At 40.2% G+C, this 20383-nt stretch overlaps 1 protein-coding gene and 1 long non-coding RNA gene across 5 annotated transcripts in view; one reads left to right on the top strand and one right to left on the bottom strand.

Moving 5' to 3' along the window:
- LOC124259546 (nuclear receptor subfamily 5 group A member 2-like) overlaps positions 1-20383 on the bottom strand; it is a 268621-nt gene that overhangs the window by 93047 nt on the left and 155191 nt on the right. The gene's annotated exons all lie outside the window — the stretch shown is intronic.
- Positions 1268-18393, top strand: LOC124259548. The gene is made up of 3 exons (XR_006893862.1): positions 1268-1383; positions 8509-8514; positions 18383-18393. It is a non-coding gene; the product is annotated as an uncharacterized LOC124259548 (long non-coding RNA).

Genomic DNA, 20383 nt, shown 5'->3' with positions numbered 1-20383 from the left:
GAAGATAAAGCTCTGCTAGATGATTATATTCCTCAGCCGGGATGGTGGGGTAGCCTAGTGCATAAAGCGTTTGCTCTTCTTGCTGAAGATCTTCCCCACATGGGTACAATGTGTGTAACCCCCTTCTGGTGTCCCTTGCCGTGATATTGCTGGAACATTGCTAAAAGTGGCGTAAAACTAAACTCACTCACTCACTATGCCTGAACCAATGTTGTAATTTCCCTGTTGGTCGTGATTCTCATTAAGTTTAGTTCTAAACCATATAGACTAAAGAGACTACACTTTCTGAAATCGTATATTAATGCATGAAATGGTGTTCTGGATTAGTTAATTCCTGGATACAGACTGATTGACATCCAAGCTGTCCGAAAGACATTTTTCAAATAAAGTAATGAATAAGAATGTCCTCTGAAAAATGATGAACACATGTCCACACGCCATTACTGGATATGTAATTCTAGTTTCCTTTAGACTTGTACTAGTTGCACAGCATATCCTTCAATCCCTGTGAGCTTCCCAACAGCTATCTTCAAATGTTCAAATTGTCTTTCATTTACATCTGTGGCAATGTTAGTAATAAAATGTAGCTTCCTAATTAAAGCAGTTTGTTTTCAGTGCATGAGTTTATTTAGTACTTTCACACTTGAGGGGAAGTGTTGTTTTTGAAAGTGTAATTGTAGAGATCATGTTAAGTTATCATCAGTGTGATAGTAACTACCGTATTCATCTTGATGAGCGCTCTGGGCGCTAAAGAAATTGAAAGAAGGGGGTACTTATTTGAACATGTATAAAACAAACTACAATGATAAAACCTGAAGCCCCTTCACAATGTTTTAATGACATGATAACATGGTCAATAACAAAGTGTCATTCTGGACAGTATTCACGAAATACAAACTGTGCAAACACGAACTTTTGAAGGAATTTGTAAATTTAACAAAAATACCTGCACAAACATTCAAGCTATGAAAATCGCTATTTTGTTGTCGCCATATTGCAGAGTCATAACTCACTGGGCCAATGAAATTGAACATCACTGACCTAAATAAAACGACCAATCATTGGTAATCAAAACATTCTAGATTGAAATATATGTGACCAATCATTATGAAGCTCCATACATCGAAAAATTATTGGCCATGTGACACAAAATATTTTTAATTCCTCATAAGTTAATTGGAATGAGCGCGATGATACGAGTAAGACCATTTCTGAACCGCTGTACCGGTGCATTATGAAACACTTCCCTGTTAATTTTTTTCCACTTTATTGATTTTTGTAAAAACGAGTAGAAAAGCATAATTTAGCAGATTAAGTGTAATGGCGTAATTTAATGGTCAAAATCATAATAATTACGCCCAAAGCGTAAAGGTTGGCATCTATGTAAATATGAATAAGAAAGACAATTAGAAAATTTCCACAGCACTAACTGGTTACACAGCTATTAACAGAAGGTATTCATACCCTTAACTATCTAGGTTATTGAGTCAGATCGTGTAACGCACAGAATTGTTCGCCTTCTGTTGTACATTGTTTTTGTTGTTGTTTTACTTCACAAACAACAAAAGGTAACAGGCACAAAAGCAATTAAGACAAGAGATGGAATTTACACAGTTAAATAAGCAACTTTAGCAAAGGGGATGGGCGAAATTAACCGTATTTTATTTTCAGATGTGCTGAGGGTTATATTTGTTTTGCTTTTCCAGAGTATAAGACATTAATTATTCCTTATTTGTTTGTGTATCTCGGCAGTAGCAATGAGTTGGTTAACTCAGGTAAACTGTTCCTTTATATGATTATTTTCAATGACATTGTGTTCTTGTACCTTTCAATAAAACACACTTTATTTGAACATGTCTCTCACTGAGTGACCTGTTAAGTTTTAGTTGCTTAATGCATACAAACTTAAGAACAAGGATCTGTAAGATACCTGTCATGAACATTCGTTAAAGGCAAATTATAATCTGGTAAAAATATATTTCATCTGCCACATACACGTTTTACACTAACATGTCCTTTATAATGCTTTTGATATGATTGTATAACTCTTCATTGAATGCTCCCATTATTTCTTATTCATAAATGAAACAAAATGTCATGAAACAGTCATGATTTCAATTTTTTATTTTTTTTATCACAGTTTGAAATAGAAGATTGGTCTGTGATGACCATGGTCTACCACTGTTTTATATGAGATGACCATGGGCGACCATTGCTTTGTATGAGATGACCATGGTCTACCACTGCTTTGGGTTAAGATGACCATGGTCTACCACTGCTTTGTATGAGATGACCATGGTCTACCACTGCTTTGTATGAGATGACCATGGTCTGCCACTGCTTTGTATGAGATGACCATGGTCTACCACTGCTTTGTATGAGATGACCATGGTCTACCTCTGCTTTGTATGAGATGACCATGGTCTGCCACTGCTTTGGCATAAGATGACCATGGTCTACCACTGCTTTGTATGAGATGACCATGGGCGACCACTGCTTTGGGTTCAGATGACCATGGTCTACCACTGCTTTGGGTTAAGATGACCATGGGCGACCATTGCTTTGTATGAGATGACCATGGGCGACCATTGCTTTGGGTTAAGATGACCATGGGCGACAATTGCTTTGTATGAGATGACCATGGGCGACCATTGCTTTGTATGAGATGACCATGGTCTACCACTGCTTTGGGTTAAGATGACCATGGTTCACCACTGCTTTGGGTTAAGATGACCATGGGCGACCATTGCTTTGTATGAGATGACCATGGTCTACCACTGCTTTGGGTTAAGATGACCATGCAACGACCATGGTTTACCATGGTTTCTGGTGACCATGGTGGCCATGTTCTACCATGGTATAACATTGGAAGAAATGTAGGTGATACCATGGTTTTCCGTGATAAGCCATGGCTGACCATGGTAAACCATGGTGCTTTTTCTGCTGGACAATGATGATCATCACTAGCTTTTCCAGAACTCGTTTTACTCAAATCTTGTGATATGTGTAATTTGATGGGGTTTCTTTAACTGCAAAGCTGAGATGCAATATGATCCAAATTTGTTGTATATTTGCATGAAAAGGGGTCATGTGCTTTTTGTTTATTCCATATGCCAAAAGATCTAGTTGACATGTGCTTCTCATCCCCTGATATAGGAGATATATTTTTGTACCCAGAGACAAGTGTGCTAAGTAGATTAGGAGAAAACTTTTTCAATTCACTAACTGATAAATCTCTGGAACAGATTCACCCAATAATTCACTGATATCACATCTTGAATGAAATCCCTTCATGTTGGAGAAACATGTGACACATGTAATGCTAGACAGCTGATTATTTGTAATATAAACGAGAAGTGCAAGCCTTTACGGAACATTTCATGTACGCACAGTGGTTTATTGGTTCACACAAGGATGTCAAACTACCCAAGTAATGATCATTCCTATAACCTAGGCCTTCAATGAGTGAGTGAGTGAGTGAGTTTGCTTTTACGCCACACTCAGCAATATTCCAGCCATATGGTGGCGGTCTGGACCAGACAGTCCAGTGATCAACAGCATGAGCATCGCCCTTCAATGAAGGTTTCTCTCGAAACCAGACCACTTCAGTTTCCACCTTATGGATATGTACCAAATCCAACTACACTACTGCTGAACACATTTCCTGTGTTACATTGCATGTAACATTTCAATGTATGACCAGGATAGTAAATTTGACCTTGTATTTCACCAACATTTCCACAGGCTTTCCAACATTGTTACGGGGCAGTGAGGTAGCCTAGTGGTTGCTTGTCACGCCGAAGATCCGGGTTTGATTCCATACATGGCTACAATGTGTGAAGTCCATTTCTGGTGTACCCTGCCGCGATATTGCTGAAATATTGCTAAAAGTGGCATAACATCATACTCACTCCAAAATTATTAAATAGAATAACATGCACCATTTTGTTGAAAGTAGGTCACTGTGACCTAAATTGATAGCTATAGTATTTGTCATATGATATGATATCCTTGAGATTGTATCACTTCGCGTGAAAGACGAATTTGTCAGTAGAGATGTCAAATTTGCAATTAAACATCACTAGACAAGATTATTTACCTTTTAAGTTCTAAGTTGTTTTTGCTGGGCATTGTATTATTTGCAGGGACTAAGATTACTGTGTGTATCTGAGCCGGAAATAGCAATCAGCTGTGCATGTTTCCCGGTGATCAAGTTCAAACATGCACAATAATATAACGGGACGAATTCTGACGCAGTCATCAGTAAAATATAACACAGACTACTATTATTTAACCCTAAGAAATATATCCTAGCATTGTGTAATTTTGATTACAGTTTTTATGTAAAATATATATAATCAACACTAAGGTTATACGGACCCTCATGAACGTGGTAAGCAGAAGTTGTACGCACATGGAATGGGGTAAAATACGGAAGCCATTTAAATTCACACATTTTTACCGATGTTACTGTAAACTAGCAGTCAATGGATAACGAGGCGGTAATCAGTTCGTGATTGTTGAATGGGGTAAAATAAGCAAGCCAGTTTGTTGCTACAATAAATATGATATTTAGAGAAGCAAAATATATTATGCATTTTTTGTCAACTACACTTCATTTCGATCCGTGAGTAGACGCAATATATATGATTGTGAATTCTTTGAATAATGTGGACCAAAGTTATAATTATTGGTAACTGCCAGTTGTCTGTGGTCTGTGTTTGCCGCGATTAGGACCCCATCGCGGGGGAACGACTTATGCACGAAACATACTATTTTGACACTGATTTTAAGGGTCAAGTTTGGGGGTCGTCTTATCCATGGGGTCGTCTTATAGACGGTAATATACAGTACAACTTGCAATAATTATTGATTAAGTAGGATTTACGTGGCATTTGAATTATGTATGATTTTAGGGCCTAGTTTTCTAAATATACAAATTTCAAATAGTTTATGGCCCTTAAAACTAAAAGCCCACAAATTAAAAATGTACTGACCAAATTTCTCGGAGTACAGCTACAAACAACGGCCATTGGTGACTTCATGCACTTCACACAGTATGGTTCTCTGTCTAATATTTTCTTCATAATGTCATGATTTTGTATAATTTGATCAATACTTTTGTTCTTTGGTGAAGAAAAGTTCCCCCTTTTCTAAAACTTAGCAAACTTTCAGTTTGATTAGTCATCTACAAAAACAATCTCAATGTTACATTAACGATTTGCTGAATAGGAATGATCATGGCTATGGCGGGAAACAAACAACTCGACATGCATCGTGATACTGAAAAACTATTGCAATCCCGATATACCGAACTATTTTTGCTGGAATTGATTACATGGTCTGACTACATAACTTATAACAAGTCTTTGTAAAAAATTCACATATTTATCAAGTTTTATTTCATTTGATGAACCTTCCTTCCAACATTGACATTGTTGACAGCCGTAGGTGACACGTTACAGTGTGGCCTAATTGACTTTTTTAGGTGACAAGACAAATATTTCAAAATATTTTCAAAAGCAGAATCTGAACTTATATACATTCTAACAAAATGATTCAATTGCGTATCAATGCATAATCACAATATTTGAAAATAATTGTCCATCCTTGATGAAACTGGAAACATCGCATGCCATCGAGGCAAAATATGCAAAATATGCAAGAGAGTTGTTGCTAAGCACTCCTCCCTCGTGCAAAATAGTGAACTGTGTCAATATTTTAGTGATGATTTGTTAAACAATTTTTTTGATTTTAGGACATAAATTCTGCACACAAATCACAGAGTTGGTCTGATGTGTTGATTATGATCAGCGTTTCATTGAGTATTATATATTTATTAGTTTTCGAGTTAGATTGCAATTCATCGGTCCGCTTTTGAGTCAAATGCACTATACAGACCCTTAATAAAAGAGTGCTCAAGGTTTGACATTTCTAAATTCAAAGAAGACAGTTCCTGAATTTCTTGTTTTATGATGGCAGAGGCAATTTTACATACTGTAGATAAAATAGGAGTGAGTGAGTGAGTTTGGTTTACACAGCTTTTAGCAATATTCCAGCAATATCATGGCGGAGGACACCAGAGTCAAGATAATAGAAGCATACATCTAATGCATTGATAGATCTTTAAGAGTCTTTACTCATTACCATTTGGGGGGAAAACAAGACTAATAGTACATAGTATTCTAAGATGCTAAGCTTAAAGATTAAAGGTGATAAAGTACACTTTTTACAAGACGTCACACTGTATTGACATCACTACGCCATTCTCATCTGCCCCCTTGCTATGAAACGTACCCTTCGTAGCGGAAGTCACGATGCATGTCAGTTGTCATCGTCTCCTACTGTAAACTACTCCGTAGCACCCCGTTTCTAGGTTTGCAGTTGCTTGACTCGGCCAACATCACAGGCGGAAACATTACGTTCATGTTTTTTTGATGGTTAAAATGTCTCTGTTCGACTCACAATTAAACAGTGACACGGCAACATTCGCAATGTTTACATTCCCATAATGAATCCGTGGAATGTCGGGTGACTAGTCAGCTTCATCTGAATGTACTGATCTAAACTTACATTGATAGTAGAAATGCAACATTCATATTGCCCCATATGGTTTACTTAATCACACATGTAACTGAAATAAGTTAGAAAAGATATTTAACCCAAACATAAACCGTCCTCAAACTATTTATCAGTTGTTTTTCTGGCAACTTGCGTCTAACATAGGCGTTCAGATATATCAATAGAACAGTGCGTCAGTTAGCCCTGAATGAGAATAGTTAATCAAGGTCACCGACACCGTCTCTTTTCTGTTTGTTTTCTGCCTTAGATTAATCATAATTAACTTTTATAAAGCATTAAATTTGGCATCATAGAAAAGAAATACAGTTCTATCTACCCCCCATGTATAGTGTAATATAGTACACTTTTACCCATCCTCTATAATCTCCAGGGTATATTGTCGTTACGATCACTCTCCACTATACCCTGGATGCATCCACGGCTTGGCTCGATACTTATATTACCTCACTTTGCTGGCTCCACATTTTTACAATAGCCAATCAGCTAAGTCGCCGTTACATCCGAGCTTGCCAGTGTCAACAAAGATAGCGGTCGCAGTCACGAAGGTTTGTTCGCAGTGCCACTCAGATTTATGAGGAAATAATACAGACAAATTGACAGATGTGAAACTTTAAAAATATATATAAAAGAACTCCTTCTACCTCTTTCAGAGTACCTCTGCATCTATTGTGTTGCCAAGTTTAAACAGTTAGATAATTTAAGAAGCGAATGTGAGTTGTGATTGGTTCGTTCAACTTCCCAGTGTAGACACCTGATTGGATAAAAAGCCAGCGTAGGGAGGTAATAAAATCATTGGGCCAAACCGTGGATGCATCCAGGGTATAGTGGAGAGTGATCGTATACCCTGGAACTTACTGAGGATGACTTTTACCCTGACCTATTATAACATTAAAACACTCAGACGCAAGCAACCTCGTCCTTTAACTATAATAGTTCAGGGTAAAGTGTACTGTATTACATTATACATGGGAGTAGAGCAAACTGTATCTCTTCAATAACACGTAACATATGAAAATATCTGAAAATGTCAAAAGCTCACGTTAACAACTGAGAAATATTAAGCATTGACAAATATCATCAATATTAACCAACGATTTTAATTTATTACATAAATTCATGTATGTAATTTATAATCGCTAATCAAAGTGACCGACTGACCGCGTATGAATACAATGAACTCGTTGACCCTTTTGTTTGTAAACGAACATGTTGGACATTGGCAATTTCTCCGTCAGCAACATCTTTGATGTTTTTGAAGGAAAAAGCGAATGGTTTGAAGAATAATTTCTTGAGGCTAATCCCATTGAACTAACCTTCGAAACCAGAAAATTTGTCAGCAACGCAAAAGCAGCAGTATTCCGCCATACTTCAAACCGGGTCTAGATCTAGCGGGCATGACGTTGACAACACGCGTCGGCCCACACATCCTAAAGCTAACCTGTTCGTTTTTTTAAAATTACATTTAGCGGGCTTAAGTCAACAATAAAGGACCACAAAATTGAAAATAGAGTAGCTTTATTTTCTAATTCAAACTATTCAGAAGTGAGACATATAATTTTGGCATACACGTAATAAGAAAGCACAATTTATTAAGGCATCTCTAATTTCATGTGAAACTATAATTGATACTATATATTGTGTTTCAAAGTAACACTCATGCTTTTCTTATTGTGATAAAATATTAGCAACTGCAGGGTTCATATATCATATTATATACTGAAGTTTGTCACGCCCATTTCCACACACCAGTTGATGAGGCCAGTCTTGAGGCGATGTCTGTAAACGTTATTGTGTCGGACAAAGTGAAAAAAACCAACCAATTTATCATCAACATGCCTCACAATTATATGTTTCTTATCAGCAGGAAATAGACATCATATTTTTACATGACATGACTAAGTATCGAGTAAAAAAAAACAGAAATAGGAACATGTTGGATCAGTCATCATACCACCCACACATCAGAAAATCTGAAAAAGCTTACACTGCTGGAATACTTTATTACAATCTGACTAGAATTACTGGGAAAATTTCTAAATAACGGCATCTGAGGGGCATCCACCACGTGTCTGCCAACATGGACAGTTACCGAGTCTGCATGTCCATCATGGCAGCTAGACGACGTAATTATGATTGTTGCCACTAAACACGAATCCATCTTGATCAGTGCCCCTTTAAGATACAGCATGACCACTGGTATTTCTGGCATCACAAGTGGAGTAACACGTGGGAGCATTTGGTTGGAATGGGATGACATGTCATCTTCACCATGTCAAAATGTCAATCTGATACAAAAACAAAGCGACCTGTGGTCTTACATTTACTGAAGTTAACTGAAGATTTTTCTTTAGTGAAACATATATAAGTCAAAAGGAATGCGTGTTTAGTCAGAAAGAAAGGCGACCATTATTGCCTGTAGTGTAAGTATGTTACACATGATTTTTGTCATTTAACAATATATCATGTGACGAACCATGGTTTCGGCAGTCCTGTAGGTACCTGTGTCATACACGGTACCCATCCAACTCAGGATACCAAGCCAAGGTTAAATACACTAGGTCTGCTCCTAGGGTACATTTTTTCCAATGGGCAAGGCCCAAATGATGTTGCATCTACATGGTTGATACAGAAGTTGGAGCACTTGATTAAGGCCTTTTCTGTCTGACACAAGCAGATAACATTTAACAAAATGACAAAGACACATAAATTATTAGCTTGCAGGTGAGTATTTTACAAACCTATTATGGTGGACAGAACTTGAATGGAGATATATCCAAGTCTAAGAGGGCACAGAACAGTGTTTGACCTCATTTGCCAGGAAATTGACCCCTGGTCAAATATAGCATTACATGGTTTAAAGGGCAAGTTCACACAAAATTTGACCTATTTTTCTTTCATGCTTTAACATAATAAATATTTAAACACAGTTTCATAGCCAATACAAAACAGACATCACAAGTAACTTTTGTATGTTTCACATTAAATCAATGAATATTTTCACATTAACTGATAGTTCAATATCCATATTAACACACCATGGTTTATGTCGGTGGCAATATGATGTCACTGGTGCCAGTTGATAAAAACATAATGTCATGAGACATAAGAGACATTTCCTGATGTGTAGATACAGGTGTGTGGATCTTGTGTGTCAAGCCCTACTGTTTAAAGCCCCAGGATGCTGAGGGGACACACATGTTGCTCCTTTTCACCCCTCACTGAAGTAAAAACACTTCAACATACAAACACATCTATACTTCAAAGTTCTGACTTATGCAGGAAATTCTCCACTCTTTGTCACTTCAGGATGAGCGTAACTACTGAAAATGGCCTCTGGAATTTAGGTACTTCATAATCTTGCCATTCACAGTGAAATTTAGTGTATTTTTTGGAATATTAATATCAGATATTAACTCTGTATATTCAATTTAAAAAATCATATGTTAGTGATCACAGGTATCTGCTTTTTAATAAATCAAATTTGTGCACATGTACTAGGGGGTGATGCAGGGGGGAATGACTTAAGCCCAATTCACACTAGAGCACAATTGTACTATGATGGCCACACGAATGGATCGTACTGGAATCGTGCCCAGATTGTGACAATGTCACAATCAACATGATTCCTGTACCAGTGGTGCACGAAGCATGCACAATCCCTGTACAAAATGAACACAAAATGAACGCAACATGAACACGATCAGAACACAAACAACACAAACATGACATGATTTTACACAAATTTGTGAACAATCAGAACTCTTCCCTCCAAAAAAGACTCCCCTTCACGTCCATGCTATGGGTGTATAATGCAGTGGAAATGAGGGAAAGGGCATCAAGGAGGAGAAGAAGATTGGAGCTGGAACTAGTTGATATGGAGATGCTGGAGTTGGAGAAGATGAGGGAGAGGAGGATGATGTTGGAGGAAGGGCCATGACGGGTGATTCCTGCGTATTTGACGCAACAATTTTGTAAACGACTCTCAAAATATTATCATTCGAGTCAAGCTTGACGCAAGTTTTATGGGTGGCCCTCACAATTCAGTTAAATAAAATTGATTTGATAAGCAAAAAATGATATTGTTCGATGATATACTGAACATCATTGAAAACGCACCACCTGTACTAGTTTGGATTTCCAAGAGCATAAATGAGCAATCGTTGTAAATTTTACATACTTTTGTAGTCCAATGATTGGTAAAGAAAAGAAACACGAACCAATCCATCAAAACAGTGAAGTTTTAATTCAGCTGACCATGAAAGAAAGATGGAGTCAAATTGGAAAGTCAGTAACGTGTATGACCACCGTTAGCAGCAACACAAGCTGTGCAACGTCTCCTCATTGAACTGATAAGTTTCTGAATAATGTTTTGAGGCAATGCATTCCACTCTTGTTGCAAGGCATTCTCAAGTTCCCCAAGGTTGTTGATCTGTGGGCGACGTGAGAGGCATTGGCCGATGTAATCCCACAAGTGTTCAATGGGAGACAAATCTGGTGACAATGCAGGCCATGGCAGTAAAGGAATGTTGTTGTTTGCCAGAAACTGTGTTGCAACATGTGCAGTGTGCACTCGAGCACTGTCCTGCTGGAATGTGTGCAGATCTTGATGTTGGTTAAAGAAGGGAACGACGTTGTTCTGAAGAATGGTGTCAAGGTAGTAAAGGGCATTCACTCTGCCACGACAAACTACGAGAGCAGTTTTGTGATGATAACTGATTCCCCCCACACACCATAACGCTGTCTCCACCCAACCGATCTGTTTGCACAACACAGTCCTGATGGTAACGTTCTCCCCATTGACGCCATACCCGTAGACGCCCGTCAGCATTTCGCAAGTGAAAGCGTGACTCTTCGGAGAACACAACACCATGCCAACTTCGTAACAACCACAAACATTGTTCAGCCCATCATCGTCGTTCACAGCGATGTCTATCAGCCAGGATGGGTCCAACATAAGGGCGTCAACACCGTAATCCTGCCGCACGGAGACGGCGTCGGACGGTGGAAGCACTGATGAAACCATGTCAGCCATGGACAGTGTTGGCGGTTCTGGCAGCCGGCAATGTACGATCCCGAATATGGCGCCGAATAATGTCTCGATCTTGGCAAGGGGTGGTAACACGTGCCTGGCCAGGACGTTGGCGGTCCCTGGTGGTTCCTGTTTGTTGGTACCTGTTGGCAAGTCTTATGATGGTGGAATGATGGCAACCAAATCGTCTCGTAATAATCCTGCTTGATGTGCCAACCTGCAACATGCCCAACGCCCGTTCTCGTTCCTCTGGTGACAATCTTGGCATTGCAAAATAAACTTTACTTGCGGAGGTACAGCTAAAATGAGAACGTTTTTTTGCCGACAGTCATTTATACCCCTAATCAGCATGTTTTACGCATGCAATTTGTGCTTTTCGTGTGTGTTGTGCATGAATTTTGTTGTTGTCATGTGATGTGTTCCATGATGTGTTCGGGCAATCCGTTCTTTACTCTACAGCATTATTTATTGTCTTTTGTGTTATTAACATTTCCAACGTTCATTTTCACTCTCAAAACAATCCTATTACCATATTTCAAAATTTACAGGTGGTGAGTTTTCAATGATTTTCAGTATAGTTTGACTTTTTACAGAGCTGTCAGATTGTTCCAGAGGAGACAGTAATCCTGGCTGTTTGAATTGAACAATGCTAGAGTTTCATTTGGTGGTGTGACATACACAGTTACATACTGAGAATGATTAACACAAAGAAATATTAAAATTTTCACGACTCCCAAATATTGAAAATGACTCCCAAAAATAGATATTGTGAGTCACCATGACTCCCATTTTTAAACGTCTGTGTAAAACCCTGAGGGCCACCAAAAACAGAGATGAAAGAGAGGAGTAAGAAAGTGTGGACACGAATTGGTTGCTACAGAGACCTCTGTATGGGCAGTACGAGATTCTGCTAGCGGGACTGAACAATGAAGACAGGGTCAGCTATAAGAACTTCCTCAGGGTGGACAGTGCTCACTTCCAAGAGTTGGCCACTCGAGTCGACCCCTACATCAAAAGAAAGACACTCCTTTCAGGAAAGCACTCGACCCAGGCTTGAAGATTGCTGTTACTCTTCACTACCTCGCTACAGGGAACAGCTACTCAGTCCTGCAATACTCCTTCAGAGTCGCCAAGACTCTTTGTGCCACAAGTCTGCGAGACCATCATAAAAGTATACTCATTGGAAGTTATACCTACATGCATTACTCCGGAACAGTGGAAAGTAATTGTTGACGGCTTCCTGGACAAAGGGAACATGCCCCATGCCTGCGGAGCTCTGGATGGGAAACGAGTGTGCATCAGGTTCCCGAAAATGTCTGGGTCTCCATGAAATAATGGGTGGACTATGTGGTCTTTGAAGAGTCTTTGTTCTGGGGGAGAATCTCTCTGGAGCACTTACTGGTCTTGTACCGTTTTGTGGTCTGTGGTAGTCCATGGCCAGCTGCAGCGAGTCAATTATAAAATCTTTGTGTAACTCAGGGACCATGTTCTGCATCATTGATGCCAGATAGTCTCAGTGCTGCTGGCAGTCATCTGCAGGGCCATTCCGGATTTGTGAAATCATCTGCTTCTTCTTCGCCAGGGTCAACTTCTTGGCACTCCTATCTTCCTGTTCCTGACCATCATCTTCAGTCAGTTCTTCTTCCTGCACATCCCCATTATTTCCACTGGTAGAAGAAGCCACATTATACCAGGCGTCACGTGTCTTGCGCACATTCACACCACTCCTGTACTCTATTGGGTCCATGAGCCGACTGAGAAAATAACTCTTCCGGATGTTTTTGCTGTTCATAATAATCTTCACACTGCCACCGCTCTTTTTATACCTCTCTTTCTCCAGTAGCTTCCAAAAGATAGTCTGCTTGTTGCTGTACCTATTTAGAGCACTACCAAATACATCGTCAAAATGTTCAGTGTGACAGTCGTCCCACAAGTCTTTCTTTTTGTCTCTATTAGCATAGCCTTCACCACATGAGCGTGAATGTGGGAAACCTTTGGGCGATAAGTGCTCTGATTGGTGTAAGCTCGGTCCGCCTATTGTGTTTTGATCATACCTCGATCGTGTAGTCATCATGCATATTCGTGTTGACTTCCTGTACTGATCGAATAGTCATCTCATATTAAAATTAACAGGAGCACTATAGCAGTATGATTGCAACACGAGACAGTTCTTGATCGTGTTGTGTTCGTGGGGGAATCGTGTCCAGTTGATGAAACCCGATCAACACAATCACTACATGAACACTACACGATGCCTATACAATGACTACACGATCGACACGACCTCATCACGATTTAAACAAATTTAAAACAGGTTTTAAATTTGAATAATCGTGCTGGGCTAAGAACACGATCAACACAATCACTATTGGATCACTACACAATCACAGCACGATGCCTGCACGATGCCTTAATTATGCTCTAGTGTGAATTGGGCTTTACTTTGAACATAAACTTTAGGGGGGTCATTCACATTGTACATGCTTCTCCATAATCATCATCATCCCCCCCCCCACCACCCAGCCATAAATTATGAACGGTCCTTAATTTATAAACCCTGACTATAATGAGACCCTGAATGACACACAGCATCAGAGCATACACAGTCCCTAAATCTGTATACATGTGTATCAGTTATTTGTGCACAATGGTTAGCCACGTAGAATTCCAACACATGGCGCCATTTTGTATGTCGACACAATGCAACACCAACTTGATGACAGTAAAAAATTGTGAAGTAAGTTATAGATGAAGACAGCCTATATCCCGTTATTTAATCACCAGTTACGTATTTGTCTATTTACTGGGCTTAGTTTTGATTCTGTTTATTCAACAGTCTTCAATACAAGCCTTTTCCAACGCTGGCTTATCAATAAAAAAACTGAGGGAAATGATTTCAGATTCATTGGGGAGATATCCCATGTTAGGTAACAAGGGCAGCTGATCGTGGTCATCTCAAGTTATGAAAATGTAATTTCATTATTGGTTACAGTTTTAGCTACTTCATGGTTAATTTCAATACAACATTAGAAATAGGTAGGTATGTATTCATTGAAATGCAGTGATGATTTAAATTAAACATACACATAAAATCAATTGTTGTGGTAAAGTGTGTCGGAAAATGTGAGATGATCCCGCTTATGCTACTCTTCGATGGTGGTTGTCGTGTCAGCTGGCTTGGCATTCATAACTGAAGCGAGGCTCATTCAATCATTTTTTGCAGAATACTAAAATAGGTCTTTGAACAGTTATTTTGAATGAAATGGAAAGATTTACTGTCAAACAAACATCAGTGGCTATTGGACACCTGTTAACCTTGCCAGTTGGAAAAAATGTGAGATCCTCTACCCTGTGCATAAGGCGACCCCTTTCAAACCCCTCTAGTTCCAGGTACAAAACTATCACCTTATATATACAATATTTTAAACTTAGATGCAACACACATATCCCTGAATTTAGGAAAGATGGGTTTTGATATACCTGCTGAGTTGAGCAGATGAGTTAGGTCTAGATATACCTGCTGGGTCGAGTGGATGAGTTGTTTGATATATCTGCTGAGTTAAGCAGAAGAGAAAGGTCTAGATATACCTGCTGAGTTGAGCAGGAGAGAAAGGTCTAGATATATCTGCTGAGTTGAGCAGGAGAGATAGGTCTAGATTTACCTGCTGAGTTGAGCAGGAGAGAAAGGTCTAGATATATCTGCTGAGTTGAGCAGGAGAGATAGGTCTAGATCTATTACCCACGTGGTCAACGTATGGGTAGTTGCATACTAATCTCGTACGTAACACGAGTGTCGTATCGCGTTGACCTGTGTCAGCAGGTATATCTAGACATATCTCTCCTGCTCAACTCAGCAGGTATATCTAGACCGAGCAATATTTCAATATGGTCAAGGAGCTAAAGTCAAGTCAATGGCAAAAATTAATAAAAGTTTAAATAGTGAGTTTAGCCTTACGCCTCTTTTAGCAATATTCCAGCAATATCACAGCTGGGGGACACCAGGAATGGGCTTCACACATTGTACCCATGTGGGGAATTGAACCTGGGTCTTCGAAGTGATGAGCGAATGCTTCAACCACTAGGCTATCCCAGGGCCCCTGTTGAAAATAGAACATGTGGAGGCCAACTGCTATCTACACATAATCCAAAATCATTACAGTTTAATAAAAAATGGCTTAACTATCTGTCAGCGTGGTTGAAACGCACATAACCTGTAAGTTGAGCATTACTGCTGTATATTGTGATACAAGCAATATACAGTTCCCACCAATCAGCAATTTGTTCTGCAATATTTATAATGGGGGTTGAATTGTTTGACAATGTGTGACACTGGTGGTACATGCAGGTCCTATTATCTACATACCGAAGCCCCAAAATACATGTTGTGGTTTCACTAACAGCAAAATCAAAAATAGGTTTTGTTAGGTTGGGATTCTCTCTAAAACTGAATGATAGTAAAACTAAATGTCATAGGGCTTCCACGGGTACTTGAGTATTCAAGCACGAGTCGGGTTCAGCTGGACTCCAGGACTTGATAAGGGGAGATAACTCTAATTATTGGATTACAATGACAGACTGTATGTCTGCCATGTGCTAAGCATGAGTGTCCGTTAACGTCTGATATTAAGATGAGATATAACTTTATTATCCCGGGGGACATTCTTATGCATCCAAACGCTCTCAAAATGAATGTATACACAATTCACAAACATATATACACAATAATTACATGCAGAAAACGAATGCTGGTTACACATATATACACAATAAAAGTGACATATTATGATGCAAGAATAATTCTAACAGTAATCACATGATGATAATTCAAAATATTTGTTGCATTCACGAATACTTGGAGAGTATTCTTAAGCAGAGTAGTATAGGGAGTGGGGAGAAAACCCTGTGGAGGTGCAGCCTATGTTAAATCAATGTGGAAAAAGCTTGTGGTATACTTTCATCCATGTTTCTATGTACTTTGAACCACTTTCCGATGTCATTTTTCTCCTCCACACATAGAAGTATCGAAAAGTCTGTCTACTCCTGGAAAATACTGTGGAAAGCAATCTTGTGCCAGTTACCGCCAATGTCTTGCTGGCAATCTCGGTAGAACAAATCTACAACCTTTGGAAGGCCTACCTACAAATGTAGAAGATATATACGTGTTTGGCTACCTACAAAGAGTGCATTTGCAAGAATGCCAAAGTATCCTGTACGACTGGAAGGGAAGGTTCTCGGAATTTCCAGAACCGCCATTGCAGTACAAGAGTCCTTGGCGACTATAGAACCAAAATATATGCAAACAAATATCCTACATTTTTCCGTACATAAAAAAATACAATAAAATACAGCATACGGCAACAGAAGACAAAAAGTAGTCCCCCCCACACACAAGAGTAGTCCCTGTGGAGGTGCACCTCCTCTAGAAGCCTCCAATTTGGTTTCCACAACCCACTACAGTGCAACTCCAAAAGTAGTATACACACAAAAGTAGTCCAGGAATACAAAAAGTAGTCCAACACAGGCCACCGGTGGAAGTGCACTCCAATTAGAGATATGCAGGTGTTTGTATATAGAACACAACAATTCCAGGAACCAAGCTATGCTGAGATCCGATCAGGTTGTTTGTCCCTTCGGGAGGCGAAAAAGAAGTACCACATATCGCAAGCCAGATATATGCAAATCTGGGGCAACTCCAAAACAGACCCCCGAGACACAAACAGAGAGACACGCACAGAGGCAACTTCAAACATGGCAGAGCGCTTCAAGACCCTGCTAGAGAAGCGGTACTAGATCCCTCAACTGTGTTGCAAACTCTATTTGCTGTGCTTTCGACGATTCGTAGAAGGCGGCAAAATAGTCGATGTGGTCTACCTCTACCGACCCAACCAATTTCAGCCTGGAGCGGGCCCACTCTGACTTGTTCCTGCCAACTGCCCGGAAACCAAGGACAGACCGACAGCCTCACCGCTCTACCACAAGTGCACAACAACTCAATTTGCAAGTGTGGCGCCACAGACCACTGCATTCACAGCAAGAAATGCTTTCTCTCAAGGTGCCGAACCAAATCACAATCTCCGACTGTTTCGAGAACATAGAGAACCTCTACAAAGATGACTGCCTCCGCTGATGCATGCGCTACAAACTCCTCCTCGACCGTTTGGTAGAGAACTGTAATTGTGAAAAAGAGTCTTGTTTCTTCCAACAACTCGCCGGAGAAACGGAGCCCACAGAGAGGATCCAGACTATTTGCGCCTTGCCCAACTACGATGGACCTAAGGATATGGAAGTGGCAGCACCACCATGCAACAAACACCAAAAAGTTCCGGAGGGAATCTATACGTGCAAAAAGTTTGACGTAGCGAAGTACAAACGGGAAAACAGAATGTTGCTGCTCTCTATGCCGATTGGAGAAACGATTCCAGTCTATGGCTACAAGATACGAGGAACGATTCGAGACAATGGTGAATGGACCATTTCTGTGTAGGCTTGGCCAAATCTGCTACTCGCCCATTTCGGAAAAGAAAGACGATCGAGAAGTCGAGTTGCTGTTCCCAGCTTCTATCTTGTCTAAAAAACAACAAAATACGCAAACATATATACGAAAAGACACTTGTCCATGTAGAAGGGGTGTCCAGGTTTGCCCGTACAAATTGCGTTGGGTACTTCGGTCTTCTCCTCGGCCTGTGCGTCGACCGGCGTGTTGTCGGTGTGCAGTGCTTCCAGGTCCTGTGGACGACCTTCCAGACAAACATGGCAGCTAGCAAAATGTAGGACCACTTTTGGACTGATTCTAGCATCTGCCCCACCTTCTGGATATCCAGACGGGTCTCTTCTTGTTCCTCCTCTACGCTCTCTATTTCCTCATGGAGTTTGTCGTCGTTGTCGTCGTCGTCGTCGTCGTCCAGCCTAGTCATGGTTTGCTCCACACAAGCCGACAACATCGTCGCCGTTTGTTCTGCACGAGCCAACAACATCTCCGTGGTTTGCACTGCACGAGCCTCGATCTCCCCCAGACGATCAAAGAAGTCATGGATGGTTGGTGACGTCTGCGCAATATAATTTGTCGACTACGCAAAATATGGAATACAGAAGAAGATATGATAATAGATACAAAGCCCATTTCCTCCCCCGCTAGGGAGATAACTCCAAATCCGACCTCGCTCTCCAGCAGAACCTTCGACCCTCTTGCCCCCTATTGAGCATATCAAACGACGCCTGGTTGAGACTTGGTTGTTCACTGGCTGCAGTCTTACCCTATGCATGTCCAACCCAAGTTCTAACATAACGTCCTACCATATTGCATTAGGGGTGTTCTGTTTCCTGTTTGGAAGCCATATTGTGTGTTTACAAGAATGTTATATGCACTTCTCGTTTAAAGACAGGACTTTATTCTAACTGTAAAATAGGAGGTTTTGTCAAGGCAAATCAATGGGCAAGCTATACACACTAGTATCTTCGACACAGCATGTTTTCCTGAGCAGTCCCATCGAGTATCTGACGCAATCTTGGATATTGTGATGGGTAAGACAAATGATGAGGACATAATTTCGCAGTGGAGGGAGTGTATGGCAGTGTAACATTGTATGCATGTTTGTATTTTACATATTTGTAGATAATTAATGTTGTAATCATTTCATGATATTCTTAGAAGAACTACCTTATCATAATGAGTGCTACAAAATAACTAGCTGCATTTGAGCGATTGTTTTTGGTTGTAGTTCATAAAGTGTACACTTACATAGTGAAATTCAATCAATCATCTACCCGGTCCACTCGTAACATTTGACAGTTAGCTACTTTCCGTTATGCATTTGTTTTTATCTGGTACGTCAGTGTATGCAAGTCACTAACTAAAGCACCATTACAAAACTATGGAACCATAATCAGACACAGGGGTCAAAACATGACCTACCCAGATTCAGTCAACCTTACGTAAAAGGATCACCATGGTCACCTCTTCAGCTACAGCAATCCCAGGACTGCATAGGATTCCAGCCCAGACAGTGAGAAACCATCAGAGATGTCAAGGACACAGAATAAGGGGAGATTACATTTTCAGTTGACATATTTTACACTGAGGTTCCATATAGAGGGATTACATCTCCCGTTGACATGACTTGAGGTTCCATATAGAGGGATTACATCTCCCGTTGACATGACTTGAGGTTCTACATAGAGGGATTACATCTCCCGTTGACATGACTTGAGGTTCCACATAGAGGGATTACATCTCCCGTTGACATGACTTGAGGTTCCACATAGAGGGATTACATCTCCCGTTGACATGACTTGAGGTTCCACATAGAGGGATTACATCTCCCGTTGACATGACTTGAGGTTCCACATAGAGGGATTACATCTCCAGTTGACATGACTTGAGGTTCCACATAGAGGGATTACATCTCCCGTTGACATGACTTGAGGTTCCACATAGAGGGAGTACATCTCCTGTTGACATGACTTGAGGTTCCACATAGAGGGATTACATCTCCCGTTGACATGACTTGAGGTTCCACATAGAGGGATTACATCTCCCGTTGACATGACTTGAGGTTCCACATAGAGGGATTACATCTCCCGTTGACATGACTTGAGGTTCCACATGGAGGGATTACATCTCCCGTTGACATGACTTGAGGTTCCGCATAGAGGGATTACATCTCATGTCTGTAGAGGTAATTGAGCCTAGGAATCTTTCAATGATATATGACCATACTCTCATAAACCGGTTGGAGTAGCATGTTCAGTTTCAGCTTGGTGCAGTGTGAGAAG

This window comes from Haliotis rubra, unplaced genomic scaffold (assembly GCF_003918875.1).
Source record: "Haliotis rubra isolate DU_JTF1 unplaced genomic scaffold, ASM391887v1 Scf728, whole genome shotgun sequence".
Lineage (NCBI taxonomy): Eukaryota > Metazoa > Mollusca > Gastropoda > Lepetellida > Haliotidae > Haliotis > Haliotis rubra.
The sequence above is the reverse complement of the archived record's forward strand: the minus strand, read 5'-3'. Positions and strand labels throughout refer to the sequence as shown.